Raw genomic sequence first — 25,247 nt, forward strand, 5'->3', positions numbered from 1 at the left:
AAAAAATACAAAGGCAGAATTTTACATTATATTGCATGAATAAAAAATTCTAAAATTAGAATTATATATATGTACCTAAAATGTTATCAAATTTGTTTCCTATATCTGGAGAATAGAGTAATTTACTACAGAGTTTTCAGAATTTTTCATCAAATCTCCTTCTTAACCTAAGGGAATGGAGTTTCTATTTGTTGTGTAGCATTAGGACTGGTGCCAACGCCTGCAGAGTCTGACAGAAAGGAAGCTGATTGACCATATGTGAGAAGGAGTTTTCTGTTTTATAAATGATGAAAAGATTAGTGATTGTGAATAACAATTTTAACCTTTATTTTTACTTTCAGAATATTCGTGTCTATATCTTATAAATTCCCATCAGTTTTCCTACTGACTGTAGGCTTCATAAAAAGTTTTGTTTTACTTTGCTCAAAGTGGACCTAGAAAAATGATCACAGAGTAATCTCTCTTTTTCCATGAGGGATACACCCCAAGTGGATGTCTGAAAACTAAGTGTCACACCTTATATATGACATGTTTTTCCTATACATATATACCTATGATAAGTCTTAGACCCAGTAAGAGATTAATAATAGCTAATAATAAAATATAACAACTATAGCAATATACTATGCTATGATTTTAAATGTGAATGTCACTCATAGGCCCATCCATGTCTTAAAGATTCTGCTGCCAAGTGTCACCACTGAGTAGTGGTGGAGCCACTAAGAAGTGGGGGCGAGTGGTCTTTAGGTCCTTAGGGGTATGCCTACAAAGGGGATGGGAGACCTGACCCCCCTCCCATTGCTTCTTGGCTATAAGGTAAGTGATTTTACTAGGTCCCATGCTTCTGTCATGATGTGTTGCCTCACCACAAATCAAAAATAACAGGGCCTACTACAGGAAACTCTAAAACTCTGAACTTAAATTAATATTTTCTCATTATAAATTGATTATCATAAGTATTTATTAAGGTGACAGGAAGCTAACAAAAACTTTAAAAATGTTTCCTGAACACACAGTCTCCCTTACCCTCTCTCCTTTGTTTAAAATATCTCATGAGAGACAAAGGGATAATTCACATTTTGTAGGGACAGAGTGGGATTGTGCAAGATTCCACCATGCTAGTGTGCCATTATATAAGAATGACAAACAATTTGACATTAGGTAACTGAAAATGTAGAGTGAAGCTGCTAAAGTGGGGCTACTATATCTGACCAATGTAATCTCTTATTCCAACGTTAAGAATGCTTTTGAATCTAAAATCCATGTCAATACAATTTCCCCTATTTATCTCAGATTTCCTGAGCTATCAAGCCACCGCAAATCTAACTTCCTTATAAAGTCTTCTTTATTTCCCATATAAACCAATCAGCAAGCGATTAGTTTATGTGATGATGTATATATATATATATTTTTTCAAGATTTTAGACTTTGGGAATCTACTTACTTGAATAAATACAATATTGTGCTAAAAATATATTCTATAAAAAATAACCTCAAAGCAACAAGTGAATATACATCTCTGTAAATTATAGCAAGTCTATTTACTTTTGGAAAAGAGACTATAAACTCAACTATGAAAAAAATAGAGTATAAATATACTCTTTAATATTTTTGTAAGGGGTAAGTTGATATTCTCAAACTTCTTTTTATTTTGAAAATAAAGTCTAATGGCTACATTCATCCTCTGAAGTTGTTATCAACAATTATTTTACTCAAATATTCTCATTAACTATGTTTGGAAATCATGGCCCCTATTTATAAATTAAAAAATTTAACTAAAGCTTTATTAACATATTTAACATATTTATTAACATATTTAAGGACTTTTTATTTTTATTTTCCAAAATTAGCCTGCATGGGTAGAAAGGGAGTTTGATAAGAAGATTTTGGAGGAAGGATCTCAGTTACACAAACTATTTTAAACTCCACTACCATCTCTAAAGTTGAGCTCTTGATGGAAGAGATTCTTGCTAGTTTTAATTCTTTTCCATCCCAACACTAATAGGGCTCAGCAATTCTCAAGGATGTGAGAAGGAAAAGGTCTTTGTGGAATTTGAAGTAGTGTGTGCCTCGTAAGCATCTTGCATGAGACACTAATATGGACAAGTATGATTGCTATTCAAATACCAGCTACATATATGTGTGTGCTTTTTTCTTCCTACTTCTGTGAGATTCAATTCTTTACAGAATATCCCTTGCTTCATTTTCAGGAGAGATTTCTCTCTTAGGAGTCATCCTCTTTGTCACTAAAATTTTGTCTGTCATGTGAGGCAGTGCAGTCTTTCAGTCTGCATATTCATGTGTAAAGCCCTGATGAGAATAGAATCCACTGATCCACCCCTTGTCTTTTTTAAAAAAATTATTTATTTAATTTTTATTTTTTTTAGTTGTAGATGAACATAATACCTTTATTTTTATGTGGTGCTGACGATCAAACTCAGTGTCTCACACATGCTAGGCAAGCATTCCACCACTGAGCCACAGTGACAGTCCCTGCCCTTTTTCTTGATTGTTTTAAATTTAATAGAGTTTTTTTATTCCTATTTTTGGTAATGATGTGTTTTCATTTTAGCAATGATGAGATGTGTTTCAGCTATAATTTTATTTGGTATATCCAAAGGTAATAAATTACTTTGAGTCAAAGATCTTCACTCTGAATTACATCTTAATTTTATCATAATTTACTTAATGAATCAGTCTTACCTGTAGTGCTTACTAGAATTACCTGGGAAGTTTTGAGCAGATAGATACTGATAACTTGTTCCCCTAACTCCTGAGATTGAAGATGAACAATGTTTCAGTTTCCCAGGGGAATCCCATTATAAAGTCAGAAAAAAAAAAAAAACAACAACTGTGAGATAATAAACTCACCAGTCCTGAGCACCATACTACTCATTAAAATGTCATTCAACTTCCTTAATGCAATTACTTCAATTCAATAAGTCCATATAACATTTATTGATTATCTACTAAATTAGAATCAATTTTCCTAGGACTAGAGAGACAAAGATAAATAAGGTTTGGGCCCTAAGAACAAAGACTATTCATAACATTTCTGGAAATTATTGTTCTCAGTTTTTTTTTCAAAGTGTGCACTTACATCCATCCTCATTTACCTTTTGCAATTTTTTTTGTGTGTGTGAATTCTAAGGGCAGACAACATTATTTCAAATGACTTGTAGCATTCTGAGCAATTTTTATCATTCACCATTTTAATAACATTATTTTAAAAGGTTTTAAATGAAATTTATTAATCAAAAAAAAAAAAAACAGTTTTAGGTTTAGCTAGCAAGAAACACAGAATCTACTGGAATCTGAACTTACCTGAAATGATTAGGTAAAGCAAGCTATGATAGTTGACTGCAGAGTCTTTCTATATACTTAATGGCAGAAAACACTTCCCTAACAGCAACAGTATGGCACGTAGTAACAACTAGCTACATGTAGATAAGCAAGTTAATTAAAATTAAATATAATTTAAAAATCAATTGCATTAGACAGGTTTCAACTGTTTATTAGGAATTTGTGGTTAGTGCCAAGATAGGAGACTTTGCAGAATTATAGAACATTTCTATCATTATAGACAGCTCTATTGATAATACTATTTTATGTAGATATTTTTTTACAGCACTAAGTAAGATAAGTAGTGTAGAAAGGGGATATTTGCATGGCATTATCCATAATATACTTCATATTATATCATATAAAAGAAGAAGTATATGATTAGTGGTAATTCTTGACCTTCTTTTTAATTGCTGTAATTTTTCTTCTTTCTAGTGGAATTTCCCAGAATTATTTCCACGGTCTTTAACCATGAAGTAACCACTGAAATATTCAAATCTGGTGATATGAAGGAGATACATGCCTTTCAGATGTTTCTGTATTACCAAAACTATCCTCTGATTGGTTTCAAATTATATTAACAACATCTGCCAAAAGATTGGTATGGAGCCTCCAACCACAGCTCAGGAGGTGAAAAACTGATTTTTCTAGGTCTGGCCCCTAAAGAAGAGGGATAACAACAATTTAAAATCTATTTACATTGTGCCTGAAGTTTCCATTTATTCTTTACACAGGCAATTGATATATGGCTTCTCTAACCACAGAAACAGTGCCCTTGTCTGCAAACTTGCTCACAGCCTGACTTCAGGTCAGAGCTGGGACAGTGGTAAATAGCAGGGCATGTCTGATAAAGAGTGAGCAATGACTCTTCAATTAGGGGATCGATAACTTGCTTGCCATACACAGAAATGGTGGCAAATGAGAAATTCATGAATCTTTATCTCCTCTTTTTAAAATAGATTTTCATCAAAATACAACCAGGGGATATATGCTGAATCAAAGGAGACTGAATTTCACATATAAAAAATGATAGTGACATCCCCTAGGCGATCTTTCTAAATAAAGCACACACCTACCCTTAGGTCTGTAGGTAGTTGATTATCTTCAGCACAGGGTTTGGGGCTATTCTTCCATATTCAACTACATTGTGGGGGAACTGCAAAATTTGAGTATAAAAATGTAAATGCAAAAGCAATTGATCGTTTTTATCCTAATTCCTGTGATTCTACCATCCTACTGAAAAGGCCAAGAGATTAAAAACTAGATGAATCATTCTACAATAAAAGCATCTGGGTGGCAGTGGGTGTATTACCGTTTTAAAGGAAGAAGCGTGAGTGGGAGAGCAGTGTAATTTCACTGAAGATGAAGCAGTCCTCAGAGCTGCACCTGTCAACAGAAGCTGTTTTAAAATGTGCTTGCCGACGGAGTTTAAATGGTTTAGCCAGTACCAAGAGAGGTGTTATTAACAATGGATAATGGAAAATAATCTCTGAAAAGTATTTGCTTTTCTACTTGATATGCACTTTGTGCAGCATCCAACCAGACTAGGCATTTTATAATTCTCATGCCTTCCTAATTTAATTATGTTGTATATTTACAGAGCTTACCAAAGGATTTTATGGTGTACTCAGAATGTTTTGCAGGGTAGGAAATTTTGATTTGTGCTAGTTTATTTGCAGTACAGAAAAAAATTTACATTACAAATAAATTTCTCTACTTATGGGGAAGAATAAGCAAATAGAGGTACAGACAATGTAGTGTATGCATTAGTTGAGGTAAGCTTCACTGTGCAGAACAGAAAAATGACCTCTCGTCTCACTGGCACATAACAATGGACACTTAATATTGCATGCTCATTACTGTCTGGGTCCCTGCTCAGTGTCATACCACCTGAGACCAAATAGTAGGAAAAGCCTCACTGGATACACTGCTAAGCACAAAACAAAGGGAAAAACAACAACAACAACAACAACAACAACAACAACAACAACAATAAAACAAAATACTGGGTGTGGTGGTGCAGGTCTGTAATCCCAGCAGCTTGTGAGGCTGAGGCAGGGAGGATCACTAGCTCAAAGCCAGCCTTAGCAATTTAGTGAGACCTTTATCTATTCAGCAAAATCCTGTTTCAGAAAAAAGGACAGCAGAGTGGTGAGGCTGGGGATGTGGCTTAGTGGTTAAGTACCCATGGTACTGCCTCCTCACCAACAAAAAAAAAAAAAAAAAAAGAGAAAAAGAAAAGGTGGTGAACCATGTAATGGCTTGAAAATCGTCTGTTTACAAATGGAATGTTAATTTTCATGGTCCATTTGCCAAAACTAATGCTATGATCAAACCTGAAGTCAATGAGGTGGGAAGGGCCCTGTGAGAGAAACAGCAAATACTTTAAACAAATAATACCACCTCATACACAGTAGTCTAAACTTGAATTTGAATTCCGGATCAGCAACATTGTGATCTTTAAAAAAGATAATGCATGTAAAATTATTAGCATATTGTCTGACGCTATGAATTCTCAGCATTAACTCTAGTTATAGTCAAGGTCTATTTAAGGTTGTTTTATTTTTTCCATGCTTTTTGATTCTTTAGCATTACAATAAAATTCTTTAGCATATTTACAAAACAATTCTAGATTTAAATGCTCCAGGTGCCTAATGGAGACTAATATTGCTTAGTTACAAAACCCAATAGCAACTTACATGAAACCTCTCTGCTCTTCTGATTTTAGCAGGGGCATTGTTCTTTTTTTAATGAAAACCAGGAATTGTAACTAATTAATTATGATAAATCTGATTCAAAAATATCTTATGGCCACATTCCTTTGTTTCACACATCTAAAAAATTTTTATGTAAGTTTTTTTTTTCTATTCTATCCCTATCAATTTAAGAACATTTTAAAAAATCTAGAGTTTTTATTTTAATGCAAATCATCCCTCATAGCACCAAATTAATGGTTCTTTTTTTTAAAGCAATTTTGAAAAATATAATAAATCCAAAAAAAGGTATAAGATTAAAAAAACAAAAAGTGCATCTGGAAGGTTTGTTTAATGTCATAGAATTAGTTTTAGAAACTACTTTAGCATTGTTGAAATGGTAAAATTTGAATGATCAATATTCATAAGATCTCTTTGTCTGAATTCGACTAATACAAATGACTGAAAATTCATTATTTGAAATATTAAATACTTATTAGATATTAAATATTATAACCTTTAGGTTATAGTAAAAATAAAGGTGAAAGAGAATGGAATATTTTAAAAATGAAAGAACATCATCCTTACACTTAAAATTCAAAAGAAAAACTTTCATAAGAAAAGTTAGCATTTCTTGCAGCTGACATTTAGTTTGTAGTTTGGCCTCATTTGGGGGTCACTGATAAAATGTTCAGTGTAAAAAAGTTTCATGTATCAAAATAGGACAAGAATAATAGTAATGCATAAAATGATCATACTGAAAACAAAGCTTTTTGTGCCCCTTGGACCTCTTCCCAAATAAAGCAACAATCTAACAAAAGAAAGTTTTAGCTGACCTTTTGGAAAGTAGACATTTATAAGCATAATATTTCAAAATAAATTAACATGCAAATAAGGAAAAATGAAAACCAAAATCTACCTCTGTTGACTATTTCACTACATCCATCACCATTCAGTTGCTCCAGTTTCAAGCTGCATACACCAAAATGCAGTCCTCTAGGTGCTGACTGTGCAGCAACACCTGGATGTGAATGTGCCTGAAAACATTCCACTGCCCTTCCTTGCCCTTTTCCCTCCTCCGCCCTGGGCTCCTCTCCCTTTATCTCAATTTCTTTACTTAATTCCTACTGCCTTTCTCTCTTTTTCTGTCTGTGTTTCTCTCATTTCTTCATCTTTTCTACTTATCTTTGAATACAAGAAATGATATGAAGTAAGTAAAACCCATCCACAGAGAAACGGTGAGATGGACATATGGGAAGAAAAAAACAGAAACAATCTCTTCACTCAGTGGAGTGTGTAATCAGCACAGCACCATAAGCTTGACTTCATTTGGCTTTCTTATACTGGGTGGTGTTGGGTATCTCTTAACAATCGCTTTTAATATCTGTTTTTCCCCTACATGTAAAAAATAAAGTCACAAAAAAGATATCCAACTCTAATACATCTTACTTAGGAATAGCCAAACACTATCTATGCTTGGATCTGGCCATACAAGTGTGAAAGTAAAGCAAGGCTTTACTTTCAGAGATAGATAATTTGAGTTAGAAAGATAAATATGAGCACAACTACTCTAATGAATGCAATGAGGATTGTATAAAAGAGGCATTAAGAGGAGCATGAGAACATACAAAATTGCATTTTTATAATATTGATGTAGTGTTTTGCAATAATACAGGCAAGGCTTAAAGTGTCTTCTCTTGGATAGTCTGATATTATAAGGCATTCATTACATAAAAAAGTAGTTCTCAATTCTGTCCTCCTAGAACCTTATTTAAGTGAAAGAAAACGGTAAGCCAGCTAAATAGATATCTAAAGTGTAAAATGATGCTAAATGCTATGGGGAAAAAGCCTATTTTATTTATATATATATACACATGCATTGGAGATTGCATTCCAGGCAGAGACATAAGCATATACAAAGGCTCTGAGATAGGACCAAGCTTGCCCCAACATAGACCAGAAACAACAAGGAGACCAATGTGTTTGGGGCAGAGGAATTAAGAGCATTAGAAGATTAATCAGAGTGCTACTGGGTAGCCATGTTGGAGAAGGCTTTGTAGGCCATGTTAAAGAATTTTAGTTTTGATAAAGGCAGAAAACTACTAAGATTTACTTGTTAGTTTACATCTTTTGGAAGGATCACTTTAGCTGATCCATAGAGGATAGACTGAAGAAGAAGAAGCAAGTAGAGAAGGAAGGCCATTGATATTATCACGATAAGAGATTATGGTACTTTGGGCCAGGGTGAAAACACTGCAAATTGTAAGCAGATGTTGCATGCTCAACATATTTTAGCTATTAATTTTTAATTAAGTTGATATTTCTCTGGTATATAAATAGAGCATTAGTTTATCAAATTAAGTCAATAAACACTGTCAGTCATTATCATTTAGAGATTTGAGTACTTTTGATGACAAAGCTAGGTTGATAGTATGGTGTGAAATCAATTCAATGCTCCATATTTGCTTTGTTCCTTGCATTTATAGGAAGACTTTAATTTTCTGATTTGAGATGAGCAGCATGGGTAACTGGTTGGAAAAGAGAAAAGGAGGGCACTTGTTGATATTCAAAACCATCTATACCCATTGCAGTGGTTTGGATCCTAAATGTCTCCCAAAGGCTTGATCCCCAGGTGGCACTCTTGAGAGATGGTGGAACCCTTAAGAGGTGGAACCTAATTGGAAGTCTTTAGGTCATTTGGGAGTGAGCCCTTGAAGGGAATTTTGGAACACTGGCCCTCCTCTTGTTCTCTTTTGCTTCATGGCCATGAGATAAACTGTCATGCTTGTGCTACCCACAATTGCCATTTGGTATACCCACCAAAGGCCTAAAAACTATAGGTCTTCTGGTCATGGATGGAAACCAAAATAAATCTTTTCCTTTTAGAAGTTAATTATCTCAGATAGAAGTTAATTATCTCAAATACTTTGGTCATAACTGTGGAAAGCTGATGAACACATCATGCTGATTATTGCCTTCATTCATATGACTTTACTGTTTGAATATCCTCATATAGCAAATCTTGATTTGTCACTATTTTCATCAATACGACTGATGTAGTCAGCCTTCCTGTTATGTGACCAAAATACCTGACAAGAACAACTTGATGAGGAAAAGTATATTTTGGCTTACAGTTTCAGAGGTTTAGTCCATTATTGACCAACTCTACAGCTTCGGACCTGTGCTGAGGCAGAATATCATGGCAGAAGGATGTGGTAGAGAAAAACAGCTTAAGACATTGTTGCCAAAAAGCAGAGAGAAAGCTCAGTTAAACAGAGAAAAAAATATAAATTCCAATTATGTTCCCAGTGACTTATTTACTCCAGCCACACCCTAACTGCCTACAGTTTCTGCAAAATTAATCCATATCCATTGAATAGGTACTACTTGTTATAATCTAATCATTTCATCTCTGAAAATTCTTGAATTATCTCACACATGAGCTTTTGGAGGCACCTTATATCTAAATCATGACAAATTCTATTCCTATAGACAATTGCCAAGGAAAATAACTGGCACACATACAGAAGGCACTGAACAACTAACTATTTATTTACTAAGACTCTTGATGAATCCCTCATTTCAAAATCTTTGTTTTGCTGTGTCCACCGTCCTTCACTATTTTGATGTGTATCATTACAATGAAATCCGCATATTGAAAGACTCTGCTTAAATCAGATCATCCAGTGTCATAAGTATCTTAGTTTTTTCCTCATTCTTCTGAGATGCTCTTGATTCTTTCAAGACAATGTTTTCCCTTAATGCATTATGCATAATCTCAGCTTTGCCATACTGATGATAATTTTGGTAGTTCATTCAGGATCCCAGCATTTGTTTTTTGGTTTGGGTTTGTTTGTTTGTTTGTTTTTTTGATAGTAGAGATGCTAACAAGAAACCCTTTCAAATGATATTGCTGACAGGTTTTATAATTAAAATTTCATTGTAGAATTATAAAAATTGGACATGGCTGAGAGATTTTGGCCATGATGTAACATAACCTGACAGTTTTCAACAGGATCACTCTAGCTGCTTTCTGGAGACTAGAACTAAGGGTAGAGTGTGGATAGAGCGAAAGAGCAGGGGGTGGGGGGGGTGAGGGGGTGGGAGACTGATGATAAAGAGAAGAATGGAATTGCCATATAACAAGATGGTGAGAATTGTGAGAGGTGATGTCTGAGGAAAATAATAGAAGCAAAGTTTTAGATCTGTACAGTTCAAGGTACTGATTTGGCATCAAAGTGAAGAAGTTGAGTAGGCAGTTGAATATAAGAAAAGATATTGCAGACATAAGCTTAAAGTTGCAGTCTTAAGCTTTGTAGTTTTCTGAGTATGGTACCCCGCCCTCTCCTTTCCTTTCCTTTCCTTTTTCCCCTTCTCTTCCCCCTCCTTCCTTTCCTCCATCTCTCTCTCTATCTCTATCTTTCTTTCCTTTCCTCTCATCTTCTTTCTCTATCTCTTCCTAAATTTTTTTATTTAGATGTATTTACTTTAATATTTTCAATGTCAAAACTTGTTATAATAAAACATTATTTCTACCTAAAAACAGAACAGTTTTTTTCTGTTTTTTGTAAAAGATCTGAAATAGACTTCTAACTTCTGATTTTCCACATATTAGCCTGTAAATCACCATTTGCTTCTAAAAAATAAATTACTGAACTAATTGAAAATCAATAGTTCTTAGATTTACAAAAGAAATGGGGCAAACTACTGTCTCCAAAACTTAGAGAGAGGCAAAGAGAGGGACAGAGAAGAACAGGAAATGCAAAGACTATCTGAGTTTCTGGAGGTCCAGGGTATACAAGTATGAGAGTCAAAACCTCCAAATTGGTGCAGCCAATCTGGAAAGCAGTATGGAAGTCCTTGGAAAAATGGGAATGGAACCACCATTTGACCTACTTATCTCACTCCTCAGTCTACACCCAAAGAATTTAAAAACATCATACTACAGGGACACAGTCACATTAATGTGTATAGCAGCATAATTTATAACAGTTAAACTATGGAACCAACCTAGATGCCCTTCAGTAGACGAATGGATAAAGAAAATGTGGTATATATACACAATAGAATATTATTCAGCATTAAAAGAGAATAAAATCATGGCATGTGCAGGTAAATGGATGGAGTTGGTAAATATAATGCTAAGTGAAATTAGCCAATTCCAAAAAACCAAATGCTGAATGTTTTCTCTGATTTAAGGATGCTGATTCATAATGTGGTAGAGGTGGGGGAAACATGGGAGGAATAGATGAACTCTAGATAGGACAAAGGGGAAAAGATGAGGGAGGGGAATGGAGGGGGTGTGGAGGTAGGAAAGATGGTGGAATGAGATGGACAACATTACCTTAAATACATGTATGAAGACAAGAATGGTGCACCTTGACTTTGAGTACAACCAGAGATATGAAAAATTATGCTCTATATGTGTAATATGAATTGTACATATGCATTCTGCTGTCATGTATAACAAATTAAAAAAAAAACAGTCATAGAGGGGTGGCAATGTAGAAGAGATCCTCATTTTTTTGAGTTTTAATTCCAGGAGCCTAACCTGGTTCTCACAGTGAATATTTGGGGAAAACCTCCTCAGTTTCAACATAGGATGGAAAAAGGAATTTTTTTTCTTCTTAATAGAAACTATATAATCAGAGCCTTGCTGGAGTTTTATCAGAGCCTAACTGTTCTGAATAAAGGAAAATATCCAACTTCAGCCTCCTTATAGCTTTGCAGTTCTACTAAAGGAGGCAGAATGCTGAGAAGCACATGCACAACTTAGCAGTCCAGATATTATACTTGCTAAAATTCAAGCCCTAAGCATGGTCTATAGAATGTCCCTGTTATCGTTTGGATCTTAAATGTCCCCCAGAGGCCTGTGGGTGGAATACTTGTTGTCAGTCTATGGTGCTAACAGAAAATGGCAGAATTTGTAGCTGATGAGATCTATTGGAAGAAAGTTAGGCCATGGAGGGAGTGCACTTAAAGGGAACAAAAAAGCACCTTGACTTTCTCTTCATCCCCATCCCTGCCTCCATGAGATGTTCAGCTTTGCTTCACCACATTCTCCCCACCATAATGTTCTGTTTCATCCCAGGCCCCAAAATAAAGGAGTCAAGAAACCATGGATTAAAACCTCTGAAAACATGAGGCAAAATAGATCTTTCTTCTTTTCCATTGCTTATTCAGAACCTTTGTTACAGCCATGGAAAGCTAATAGTCCCCACCACCTACCTACCCATTGCTAAAAGCCTATTTATAGCATTTTCCTTTACCTGATATATAGGTCCATGTATCAAGAACACTTAGTCCTCAGAAGGAGATATCAGGCAGGGCAAAAGGACAGTCGGTGTAGATAATGAATGACTGGATTAGGAAGATGGGGTCTGAATCAAAAGAAAATGAATTGCTAACATCCCTTCCTCCAACCTGTTGCCAAGGTTACCTGCCTCCAGGGAATTATTCCTCCCAAAAAATAGTTGTTCCTGAGTTCCCAGCAGGTGGCTTCCTTTTTGCCTTTCTAGGCAGATGGAAAATAGGGAGAGGTACTCCCCCCAAGGCTCTCTTCCTGCCCTTTTAGTCCTGTAGACAAGATAAGAAGAGGAGTGGACCTGAGAAGAAAGGAGACCTAAAATCTATAAAAGAGGCAAGACACCACTACTCCCTGGGGTGTCTGGACTCCCCCTTCTCCAAAGAAGTCTCTCTCTCTGTTCTAATCTTTAAATACAAATTTTGTACTTTCTTCAATATTTGTAGTGTGCTCAATCTTCAACACCTGGGGAAGGGGACTATTCTGATTTTCAAGACCAGTTTCAAAGACCAGTTTCAAAAGTACTAAGGAAATACAAACATGGTAGTTGATTTGAGAGTGATGACCTTGAATTCAAAGTGAGATAATGAACAGATAACCAGTGAATGTTTCTTTCCAGTCATGTTCTACCATTGGGTTACAGAGCTGAATATAATCAGGATGTATATGGGCCAAATGTGGATAAATAAATCAAAGAAGGCCTATAGCTAGGATACAGACAATCATGAAATGCAATGATTTCCTCCCAAGGATCCAGCAAAAGACTCAAAGTAATTAATGATTTATTTGTTTATGAAAAATACCAAATATGAAACTATATTATATGAACTTGAGGATATTAAGAGTAACAATACAATGACTTTTGAGAAGTCAGGAGAGGATAGACCCTAAGGTTTGAGTTTAGAAAATCTTCATGGTAGAGAGTAGACTTTATTTAGATTTTCATGTAGCTGGTCTCCTGACATGTTTTCCCCTTGTTTGAAGAATTATTAAATTGATTCTACATTTGTAAGTTTTACTTATATAATAAATAGCAGGAGAATCCTGCTTTAAGAAGCTTTTCATTAGAAAATTTGAAAAGTACATCAAAGCAGAGAAAATAACAAAATAAGTTCCCAAGGACAGATGCAATAATCATCATTGGAGGGCCATTCTTGTCCATATCAGCTTCCCTTCACCAATGCTGACATTTCCTAAATATTTTGATCTCATGTTGATAATAATTATAAAAAGAATACCCACATTACAGATGAACATATGTATAATCAATTTTTTGTAATAATACATACAATTTTAGTACATGATTATATATAAGTTATGAATATATAAAATGCATATTTATAAACAAATATATTTATACTTGTATATTATATTAAAAATATCAAATAATACATAATATGTAAAAGAAGCTATATTATAAAATTATATAATTCATTTGTAAATCAGTAAAATGAACTACTCTAGTTATATAAATACATATATATTTCAATGTATCTAAGAGGGATAAATTAAGATGACAGTGAGTAAATAACATTTTAAATTACTGTATTTGTTGTCATTGTAATTATAACTCAAACATCTTTGCTCTTGCTAAACACTTTGAAAATACTTCAGTATATTTAAATATGAATTTTAACCTTTTGTTTTTGAATAATAAGTTCTGTTTTCAATTTCAGCATATTTTCATATTTGATCTTAAAAAATACTTATTTCTGCATCTATTAAAATTATCAAGCAATTTTTTCCCTTAGGCTTTTATAGTTGAGAAAGATATAGAGATACAACTAGAGAAGTTCTTAATTAGCTATATTCTATCATTACAATATATATGTTTCTATTCCAACTATGAAAAGTATTTAATTTAAATTTAGTGATTACATTTCTAACCTAAATTTTGCTGAAGGGTTGTTTCTGATTCATTTGGATTTGTTACATTTTATATTTTAAGCAACTGGCTTAAAGCTACATTATACTCTCAGTTTGGAGAATTTAAAACTGATCAGAAATTTCTAATTTCATGTTTTAATATACAGATGTAAAATTTTGTGTAAATGGCATTTTTTCAATGAAATCTTGTATTAACAGAAACTTTAACAGATGCATAAATTTGAAGGAGTTTTCTTTTAAAGTGAAGTTACTTTCTAATTTTTATTAAAGTATCCTTTCCTTTCTAATTTTTACAAAAATATCATTTTTATCTTGAGAGAACAGTGAAGGTTGAGTGTTTTTCCATCTCTGTTAGATAATATACTACTAACAGAGCTTTTTATTGCCAAAAACTCAGCATTTTTGGAATTCTTATCTTTTCAAAAGAAAAATGCTTACTTTATCTTTAAGCTTGACAACTCTTTTAAGTACTTTGCCATGAAATAAAAAGTGAACCTTTGGATGTTACAAAAATAAATCATGGTCATATCCCTTCTCCTGTCAGTGTTTTATAAAAACTTCAGCCTTTAGCTTAGCACTTAAATCAGTCTAACAAGATGGTTAATGTATTAACATTAATTTTTGTTAAAGTAAAGAAGGGAGAATTCTGCTCTTGAGTCCACTCCCTTGTCAAACCCCCTCTTCCTTCAGCATCCCTTGGACTCTAAATAGGACACTTCACCTGCTGACCTACAGGTTGAGTGAGGGCACCACTGTTTATCTGCTTATGAATGTTAATGCAACTTTATTTTTATGTCACTTTGATGGAAAATAGATATTCCATTATTTTTTTTCTACACCAACTTCATCATCTTGCATACACTCTAAGGCTGACAATGTACTTCAGAGACCATTGCTCCAAAGATGTGGAGAGAAGGTTGCAGCATTTGAAAAGCAAGACATGTGAAAGGTTAAATATGTTAGAGATGATTCCTTTACTTTCTGTTTAAAGAAAAAAATCAAATTTATCTCGAATAAACAAAAGATATCAATCAAACCTTATGAAGGTGGGGCCAGGGTAGATGAGATGATCCTGGGCCTTCTCTTATTAAGTGCTAACACTACAAAAAGAATCTAGTCCCATTAATTCTGTGCAGAATTCCAAGTTCCTGAGAATAGGGCAGTAACTTCTGTCTGGTAGGTATGTTTCCTCTAGTCAATTGTGAATAGAGAGGTGGATGACATGGCAGAAATAATCCCGCTGCTAGTTTAATTGAGGACAGGGAATGTAGATGGCAGATAAAAGGGACTGCTCTGTCAAGCTAGATTATGTCCCTATATTAAGATAGGGTTGTAGGAATGCATGGGATATGTTAAAAGAAATAAAGAGTGTTGTATCCTGGCTAGAGAGCAGTGTTTATGTAACTGAACAATAGAAACTAATCAGTAAGAGTTAAGGTATAGTATAGTTAAAGATATGATATGGGGAAGTAGAATTTGTATTAGAAGAATAAGAACACATTTGGAAGTACCTGTCTGGGAAGCAACATTATTCTGTCAGATGGAATCTTATCAGGTAAAAAACAAAAGGAACAATTGAAAAGAATTAAATGAAGAGAATTCCCATAGAGATGGAGGCAGGATGAAGGGAAAATCACTCTCCCATTAACTAATATGGCAGTATGTAAAAATGTGATGTGTAACCGATGTGATTCTGCAATCTGTATTTGGGGTAAAAATGGGAGTTCATAACCCACTTGATTCTAATGTATGGAATATGATATGTCAAGAGCTTTGTAATGTTGTGAACAACCAATAAAAAAAATAAATAAATAAACCCCAATATTGGACCCCAAGTAGCAGGAGGAAAAACTGAGTGCCAAAACCTTGACCAGGGCTGAAGGCAAACAATTTCCGCTAGAAATTGTTTCCTGTGCTTAGTATTTCATCCATGAAGAATCAATTACACTTTTTTTTTTCTCAGTAGCACATGGATCCTTCTCTAAAATAGACCATATCTTATATCACAAAGCAACTCACTACATACAAAAAAAAAATCCAGAGATAATACCTTGAATTCTATCAGATCATAATGGGATGAAATTAGAAATCAATGATAAAATAAAAAAATTGAAGCTACTCTTACATCTGGAGAATAATAGTATGTTATATTATTGAATGATCAATGGATAGAAGAAATCAGGGATGAGATTTTTAAAAAATAGAAAAATATAGCTTCCACCAAACCACAACCCAACAGGGTGGAGGCCAGAGTAAGAGAGATGCTCACATCCCTGCCCTCCTGTCCCCTAATTTGTTGGTAACTTAAGTCAAAGAACAACATTATTGGTTGATCTCTCTGCAGAAGTTGACTGGATACAAGGAAGAGTGTGGAAGGGGCAAACAGAATATCTCAGAGCAATGATCAAAGTGGATTGAAAGCTTTAACAATGACTAAAGAAAACTGCAGAGAGACTGCAGTTGGAGATTAAGTGAGTATTTTAATAGCTTGTATAAGAAGAAATGTTTGTACTAGGGTGGTGGTATGCAAAAGAAATAATTTATAAGATGATAAGAAGGACTTTTTTTTTTTAAAACGGCTTCGTAACTCATAGAATATGAGAGTCAGAAAGACAAAAATTCAGAAGACTCTTTAAGGTAGATTATTTTCTTTGAAATACAATCCATACAAAAAGATGTAGAGAGGTATAAAGTTGGTATGTTGGTGGATGGGTTTGGATGGGGGCAAGAGATCAATTAAATGACCATTTTTATAATTTGTTTTATATTTATCATTTTATAATTTGGTGAATTGGAAAATGCTATTTGATGTTGCAGGGTTATTGGATTTCTGCACTGATTTGCCCATAACAGAGTACGAAAAAACCAACTAACCAGCCTAGGAAGGACCCTGGCTTTGATCTTCATTGGCTCATAACTTTGAGGCTGCATCAGTCTGAATCCTTCTATCAAAATATATTATGGTATTTTCCACAAATAAAAAAATTCCCTACAGAAAATAAATAGCATAAAATAGACATAGTTTATATGTACATATATAGTTCATATATAGAATCTGTACATATCTAGTACAGATTCACTTGACATTTTTCTTTCTTGAAAACCATTGTAACTACAAGAATAGTTTTCTAGAAAGTTTTGATTCTATCATTTTGCTAGGTTGTTCTTGCTTATATGCTAAATGTAAATGTGACAGACTATATCAATAAGATTTATATTTGTGAGATGGAGTAGGGATGGTGATAGTGATCATACAGCTTTCAAGTATAAAGATACTTTGTCCAATATCATATTTCTTTTTTTTTTTTTTTTTGCATTCTCAAAAGGAACTTTAAGATACCTCCACTAATTAAGTCCTGTTAAAGGTGTTGTTTATCTTACAGATGATTCTAAGATAGTTGATTTTATTTTGCAATCTCTTCTTATACCTTATACAATTGTGTCCACAGGTGAAGTTATCTTTTAAAACTAGTTAGGTAGTAACTGGGAAGGTGAGGTCACCAACATATGGCATTGTTTGATGTCAGTAGAACTGTATTGGAAAGGAGAATCCTTTTTATTTTTCTAAGACTTTTGAAATGTAGCCTAAGTTTCATTGAAAACTCCTTTTCAAAAGCATCATTACATGAAAATTAAAGGCTCCATACATTCCAATAATAGCTAGTTTAAAATAACATATTTGCTAGCTGAAAAGTCCCTCTGAATAGCTCATAGCACTGCTGGAAATCTTGTTCCCCGAGCCCATTAAGTTTATGCATTAGAGCACACAGACAGTGGCAGCTGCCTGACATATCCCATTGTGCTCAAGGACTAGAAAGTGATAAGGTTAATGAGACTTTGTATTGATGTTGAACCATTTAGAGTAGAGCAGGGCTGTGTAAGCTCTGCCTTACAGGTGCTCCAGTGATTTCAAAGTGTTAATAAGCTTACAAGAGTGCTTACCGGGAAAAGGTCTAATTTTGACAGAAATATCACCCTTCAAGAAAATATGCTTTATAAATTCAAACTTGTAATGCTATCAATTATTACCAGGATTTGGTTAGATTGTGGGAGCAATCATATACTCCAACATGGAGAGTTTAAGGGAAATTGGAGTATTGCATAGAAATGTTATATTTTCATCCAGAGATTGAGACGACTATATGCAAGATCTGAATACTACCTATTGTTGGTACACAAAAAACATCCTTCCTAAGTTCTTGTAGTACTGGGATGAAGACAAATAACCCAGCTTCAATTTCTCTGTTACCCTGGATGCCCTTAAATGGATGGTTGGAGTGTTATAATGAATTGGGTTTGGGGACACTGGTAATCTAGAATCCTCTGGTGGAAGCTTGACACTCATTATATTTCATTTAGACCTCCGGTAAACATTTTAATTTAGTTACTCTCTGTCTGCATGTACACCAGATTTATCTGTTCTGCTTTTTAAAAATTGCAGATAGCTGGGTATCTTCCATTGAGAGTCAGCAGATCCAGTCATCTGTATTTACATTTGGAATTTTGGTATAATATTTTTAATGATGTAGTCAAGAAAAATCATGTTCATAACATATATTGAGTTGCTCTAAGCCATTCCCTCTAAGGGACTTATAATTCAACCCAAGCCTGGATGATTTTGGAGTCCATGTAATTCCACCCCACTCTGATTCTTCTGTATACTATCAACTCCCTGTGAGCCTGGGCAAATTCAAGGAATGTCCAATTGGTTTAGCATCAGGGCTTTAACATTTAGAAGGTATACAAATCTTAAATCATGATTCGTAATCAGTGTGCAGGTTTTAAAATATTATTTCCAAGGGGATAGCATGTGAATTCATCCATAAAACACTAGAAGTACCAATAAGTGAGCCCAGTAGTATTCAGTGCTAATAAAAATAATTTTTTGAAGGGCTTCCTATTTCAACATAGTCTCTTGGATGCTTCAAATATATTAATATTTTTAATATTTACACCAACTCTATAAGGTGGTCACTAAAATTTAATTTTATAGATGGAGACACTGGGGCCCTCAGAGTTTAAGAAATTTGCCAATTTCATGCCTAGTGCTGAAAGATTTGACATTCAAACCCAATCTACCTTGTTCTAGAGCCCAAGATTATAACTGCTTCCCTATGCATTGGCCAACTTTCTGTGAAGGGCAATAGAGTAAACATTTTAGACTCTGTCACAATAACTAACTCACTCTAGTTAGAAATATGGTTAAATATAAATATAAATATAGTTAAAAATATTGTTATTATCTAGATTTTTTAAAAACACATAAAAATTTAATAACCATTCTTAGCTTACAGTTGTATCAGTCCAGGAAGCAGGCAGGATGTGACCTGTGGGCCAGGGTTCACTGACACTTGGACTCCACCTTTTCTTATCAGGAAGGTTGTATGGAGAGGACCACTCATCTCTACTGTTGCTTTGTTTACCATTCAATTTATTGAACTTATAAATCACTAAGAAAATTTTCAATATACCTATATACTACTTACATTTTTAATGATTAAAAATACACATTTATAAATACAATACCATGAATGTCAATAAAATTAGAAACTAATATAAAGGATCTTTGAAATGTTTTACCACCTTAAAATCAATAAAAAATGTACCAATAATCTCAATGATTGTGAATTTTATTGTTAGACACTTAACTCATATAGAAGTATTTTCACTCTGAATTTGTGGACTTACAAAGTTAGCATTTAATTATCAGTTTGTGAGACATAAACTTAACAAAACAATCCAAATAATAATATTCACTCAAACCAGCTGATTCTTGGTCTGAAGAGAAGAACTGGTTTTACTCCAGGGACATTCAATTCCGAGACTCCATGTGTAGGTGTGGTTCCCCGCTTTTGAAACAGGGTTGTATGCTACTTCACATGACTTTATAAATCTATGACTTTTCTTGTATTTCTCCTTTTTCTTTCTTATCCTTAAGTTTTGGTCACAAATACCTGAGAGAGTCATTTATCTCATTATATTGCATTAAAACCTCAGTGTAATTTATAGAGTCCCATGGAGATTTCCCCTTTTAAAAAGGTTGCCTCTGCACTGTCAGATCTCTTTGAACACATAGTTAAACTACTCTCTTGAAATCCACTGCAAAAATCTATCTCTCCCTAATTATTTTCTGCAATAACCTCTGCAGGCCATTTTTTTTTTGTTTGTTTGCTTATATTACAGTTGTTGGTCTTCTGATTCAACTTTGTTTACTCATGACTCATGACCACAATTCTATCACACAGCTAACAAATAGTAAGTATTCATTATCATGCATATTCTTTAAAAATAAATTAAACTGAAAGAGGCACATTCAGACATGCCAGTTAACTCACACGTTAAAGCTAGTTTAACTAACATTAAACTTAGTTGTCTTGTTTTATGCCACTAATATTCTTCACATTTATCCAGTTTTTCCTCTTTTGGAGAATCTTCGGAGGCTGGATACATTTTAGTCAAGTAGTTTCTCAGACATTTTTTGACTGTAATTTCTTTGTTGTAGTGGGGATGACCTGTGCACTATAGGATTGTTTAACTGCATTGTGGGAGGCCATCCTAGCACGTGATTTGAGTTACCTCCCTGGCTGGGTGAGAGGTGCTGAGACACAGCTGTGTCAGAGCTTTCCCCACCCTTCTCCAGGTCCCAGGGCTTGTCCGTGCAGAGGCGTGTCTGGCCATTGCCTGGAAGACCCAATCATCGCCCCTGACCTTGGGATGCTGCACCCCCTTAACCTTCATTGGATGGGATTTTCTCCGGAATTTTTTGTTCCCCAATAAAAGTCCACTCCCTGGCGTGTTCTCTGTCTCTCACTAGCCTCTTCAGTAAACCTCAGTACCGCATTAGGTGGCTGGAGGCTGGAGCTAGGAGGAGCCATCCTGGAGCTGGTTTAAAAGGTAATTAGAGTCATGTCTCTTTAATTTAAAACTCCCTAATGTTTTGCTCATGGTTCGAACCTTCTTTAATGAAGCCAGTATGGGTCACAGGCTAGACTGCATGTCTGGCCTCTACTCAATCATGTCAGGAGAACATTTCTCATATGTGTCGACCAAAGATGTCTTCAGACATTGCCAATTTCTCTTGGGGGCATAATTGTCCTTAGGTAAGAAAAGTAGTAATTGACAATCATTATTTTTCTTATTTTGATGCTAAATATGTCATAAGATGCCTAATAAGAGTCTTTTTATTTGGCTCCATTGTTCTTTTAGCACAATCATGGATATTCTTTGAAATAATACCTGCCCTATGGAAGCAAGGAGATGTTCTATCTTTATTTTTTCTGCTCCTTTTTATTAGTGAGTTCCAAAACTATTTAATTATGGGAGTGAGTAAGTTGAACCCACTGCTGCATGGCTATTGGGATGAGAAAATTGGAAAAAAAAAATATTTAAAATCAAAAGTTTATAATTATGTTTACAAAAATAAACTTAAAAATTAGTATTTCAGAACTTTATTACTCTATTAAAAATTTTATTTACTTTCTCCTAATACCTAGTTACATCTTAACTCCTCTCAGACCATGATTGTTCAATTGGTTAAAGTAAAATGTTACCAGATGGCCTACTATCTATTTAACTACAAAACACATCATGAACAGAGCAAGGACTCTTAAACTGGCTTTCTATTTTGGGATGACAGGGAGTTGAAGCACAAGCTCTGTATTTCTAAAATGCTACCCATGTATCAAACAAGATTATTTCTGAATTACAAATAATTTGTGGGCAATCTGTTTAGTATTGCTTGACACTGGAACCAACTTGACTGATTAATGTTTTGCATAACCTAGTCACCTTCAATTTCACTTTAAGTAAAACAGATATACAAATAACTGTGTCTGCATGTTGAGGGTTTTCAATGTGGCTTATAATTGTGAACATGTCACTCAACCAAAATATCTTTCATGTTACCACATTGCGCACTGCCAAACTTCTATGCATGTAAAAATTAGATGGGCTGATTAAAAAAAATGTATTTACATGGGTATCTAGCTCCAACATTGTAATTGAGTGGATTAGTGACCTAAATTTTGATAAACATTCTAGATATATTTAATTCAGATGGTCTGGGATCTGAGAAACAGTAAAAACAGAAATACTGACAAGCAGAATAACATTTGTAACTTAACCTGGCTTTCAAAAGCTCCATGATCTGCCTACAGCCTACCTATCCAGTTCTAGTAGAGATGAATGACAGGCTGACTGAGGTCTCACTGGGTCATTAAGAGCTCAGTCATGCTAAGCTTTCTTTGTTCAATAATAGCCATGAGGTTAGCTGAACCTGAGCAGGACCTGGGTCTTGCCTTAGTAAAAAGTGGTAATATTAAATGACAGAATTCAACCTCGCAGGTCATAACCCAGTATATGTTATCCTCCAGAAATAATTGGCAATATTATTTTCTTACTTTGTTAAAACTTAAAAAGTACAGTAAGTAAAGAGAAAAGTGCACAAAAATCAAATGCATGTCTCGATGAATGATTATCACAGAGGAAACACACTGTAACTTCTACCTCGTTTATGATGCTGAACTCTAGCATTATCTCAGAGGCTTCATTACATGGATCTCAATCACTACTGCCTCTTTCCCCTAAAATATGAACACTAGGCTGATTCTTCCCTTATTTACTTTCTTATTATTCTTTAATGGCTTTACCACATAATCCTGTATCCATAAATGCTCAGGCTACCATAACAGAATGCCATAGACTAGGTTGCTTAACCAATGGACATTTGCTTACTCATGAATCTGGAGAATGGAAGTCCAAGATCAAAGAGTTAACAGGATCAAGACCCTCTCTTTGTGTTGCAGATAGCCAAGTTCTCCTTATGCTCTCACATGCAGTTTCCTGAGTCTGTACTCAAAGAGAAGAGAGGTCTATCTTTAGAACACTAATCTCATCACAAGGGCACCATCATCATTACTTCTTCTAAACTTAATTGTTAGAATAACTTTCAGTTTATAGCTAGCAGCTCGCAGCTATGAGCAGCTTGGAGTGCTTGAAGAATCTACACTCATTCAGGCCTGATAGGAATGCCTGCAGGATGGGATGCTCTGGTCTAGCCAGCCATTAGTGAAACCACATCCTTAGCACTTATGGTTAGTGTTGCCAAGCTCTCAGGTCAGGAAACTGATATCCAGGAACTTCAGGAATGGAATTCTTAACTTAGAAACCCCTCCCCTAGGGACAAAGACCCTTCCTTATGATAGCAATATTTAGAGCATCCTCATAGTGTGGTTACATTAGGCATAAGATGATTGGCTTATGGATACTATCTTGCTTATGTATATTGATGGGCATGCCTCACTCGAACCCTATAACAATTTTATGCATTCCAAAACTAAGCTACTGGACGACAACTTGAGGATTATCTCCTGCCAGTTCTCTCACCAGCTCCCGAAGTCTGTGTGTTGATTCCATGTCTCTACCCCCAAGACTTAGGTAGTCTAGCAACTAATTGGCCACATCAGTGACCAGAACCACAGCACCTAATTATTTCCAAAGATGGTGTTACATTATAGGTTAGGGTTGCAGCATATGAATTTGGAGTTAACAGAATTCCATTCATAGAATTACAATTTATTTTCTTTTTTTAAAAGAAATTCATATAAATTAATTTACATAGTATACACTTGTTCTTAATCAGCATCACAATTATAAGATTCTTTTATTTCCTATAATTAATTAATTTAAATGTTGTTTAGCATATAATACTGCATGGTATTTTCAGTAAGCTTTTATTTGGAGTGAATATTAACCATTTGTGAGTTATATTTTATTAGCATCTTTTTATTCCATATGGCATTTTATAGAATATAAATATTCTACAATTTACTTATTTCTTTTACTACTAATGAAATTTTTTGTTGTTGTCCTTTATATTTTAAAATGGTAACCAGCTGAATCATTTATTAATTATAGTAATTTAATATAGATTTTATTTTCTGTTTTCTATACATGCAATTATTAAATGACAGAATTAATCATGACAGTTTTATTTCTTTGATTCTTATGCTTATGTTTTTATTTCTTTTCTTGCAATGCCACAATAGCTAGGATTCTCCTTGTAATGTGAACTACTTGTGATATCCAGTATTCTTAGGGCATATTTGAATCTAGATGAAAGGCTTTAACATTCACCATTAAGTTTCATGAATGAAGTAGATTTTGTAGTAAATAACCTCTATGAGATTAGCAAATTTACCTTCTGTTCCCATTTTACACAGTGTTTATACCATGAATGAATAGCAAATCCCAGTTTAATTTCCTTTTCTTCAAGTAGTCCCTTCTAAAGTCTATAATTCTTTTTTCTTACTCTTGTTAATTATACCTACACATTTGTCAATATTTACTCTTATTCTCATGCTCATAGAAGGAAAGTTCTCTTACCATTGAACATTCAAGTGCTTTAATGCTAGAAATCCTGTCTTACTTGTTTAAAAATACACTGACTGTCAGAATGTTAAATACATACAACATATTAAATAATTACGAATAAAGTCTTAAAAGATAGCTTTTCATATGGTTTGGTATAGTGATTGATAGTCTGCATATCTATTTCAGCATTTTCCAAATTATAATATAAGTTATATGGCTGTGCAGTTATGGTACCACATTATATATATATATATATATATATATATATATATATATATATATATATATATATATATGTACGTATATATATGTACGTATATATATATACGTATATATACATATATATACGTACATATATATATATGTATATATATAGTCTCAGCTGGCATCAATGGTGTAATGACAACTTATAAAATACATTTCTTCAAATGTAAAAGTATATTTTTATTATAATAAAAGTTTTGGACAGGTTTGATTTGTTTAATAAACTGTTATCTTGTAAGTAGGCCAAAGAGAGATAACAGGACACTGAGGTTATAGATACCCACTGAGAAGCAGAATTCTGGGCAGATGGGCAAAGAATGAATGTATAGCTGACATTTTATAAGACTCAGTGGCTCCTGCTATAAGAACATGAGGTGGTGTTTAGC

The sequence above is a fragment of the Spermophilus citellus genome, assembly GCF_964194105.1.
Source record: "Spermophilus citellus genome assembly, chromosome: 8".
Classification (NCBI taxonomy): domain Eukaryota; kingdom Metazoa; phylum Chordata; class Mammalia; order Rodentia; family Sciuridae; genus Spermophilus; species Spermophilus citellus.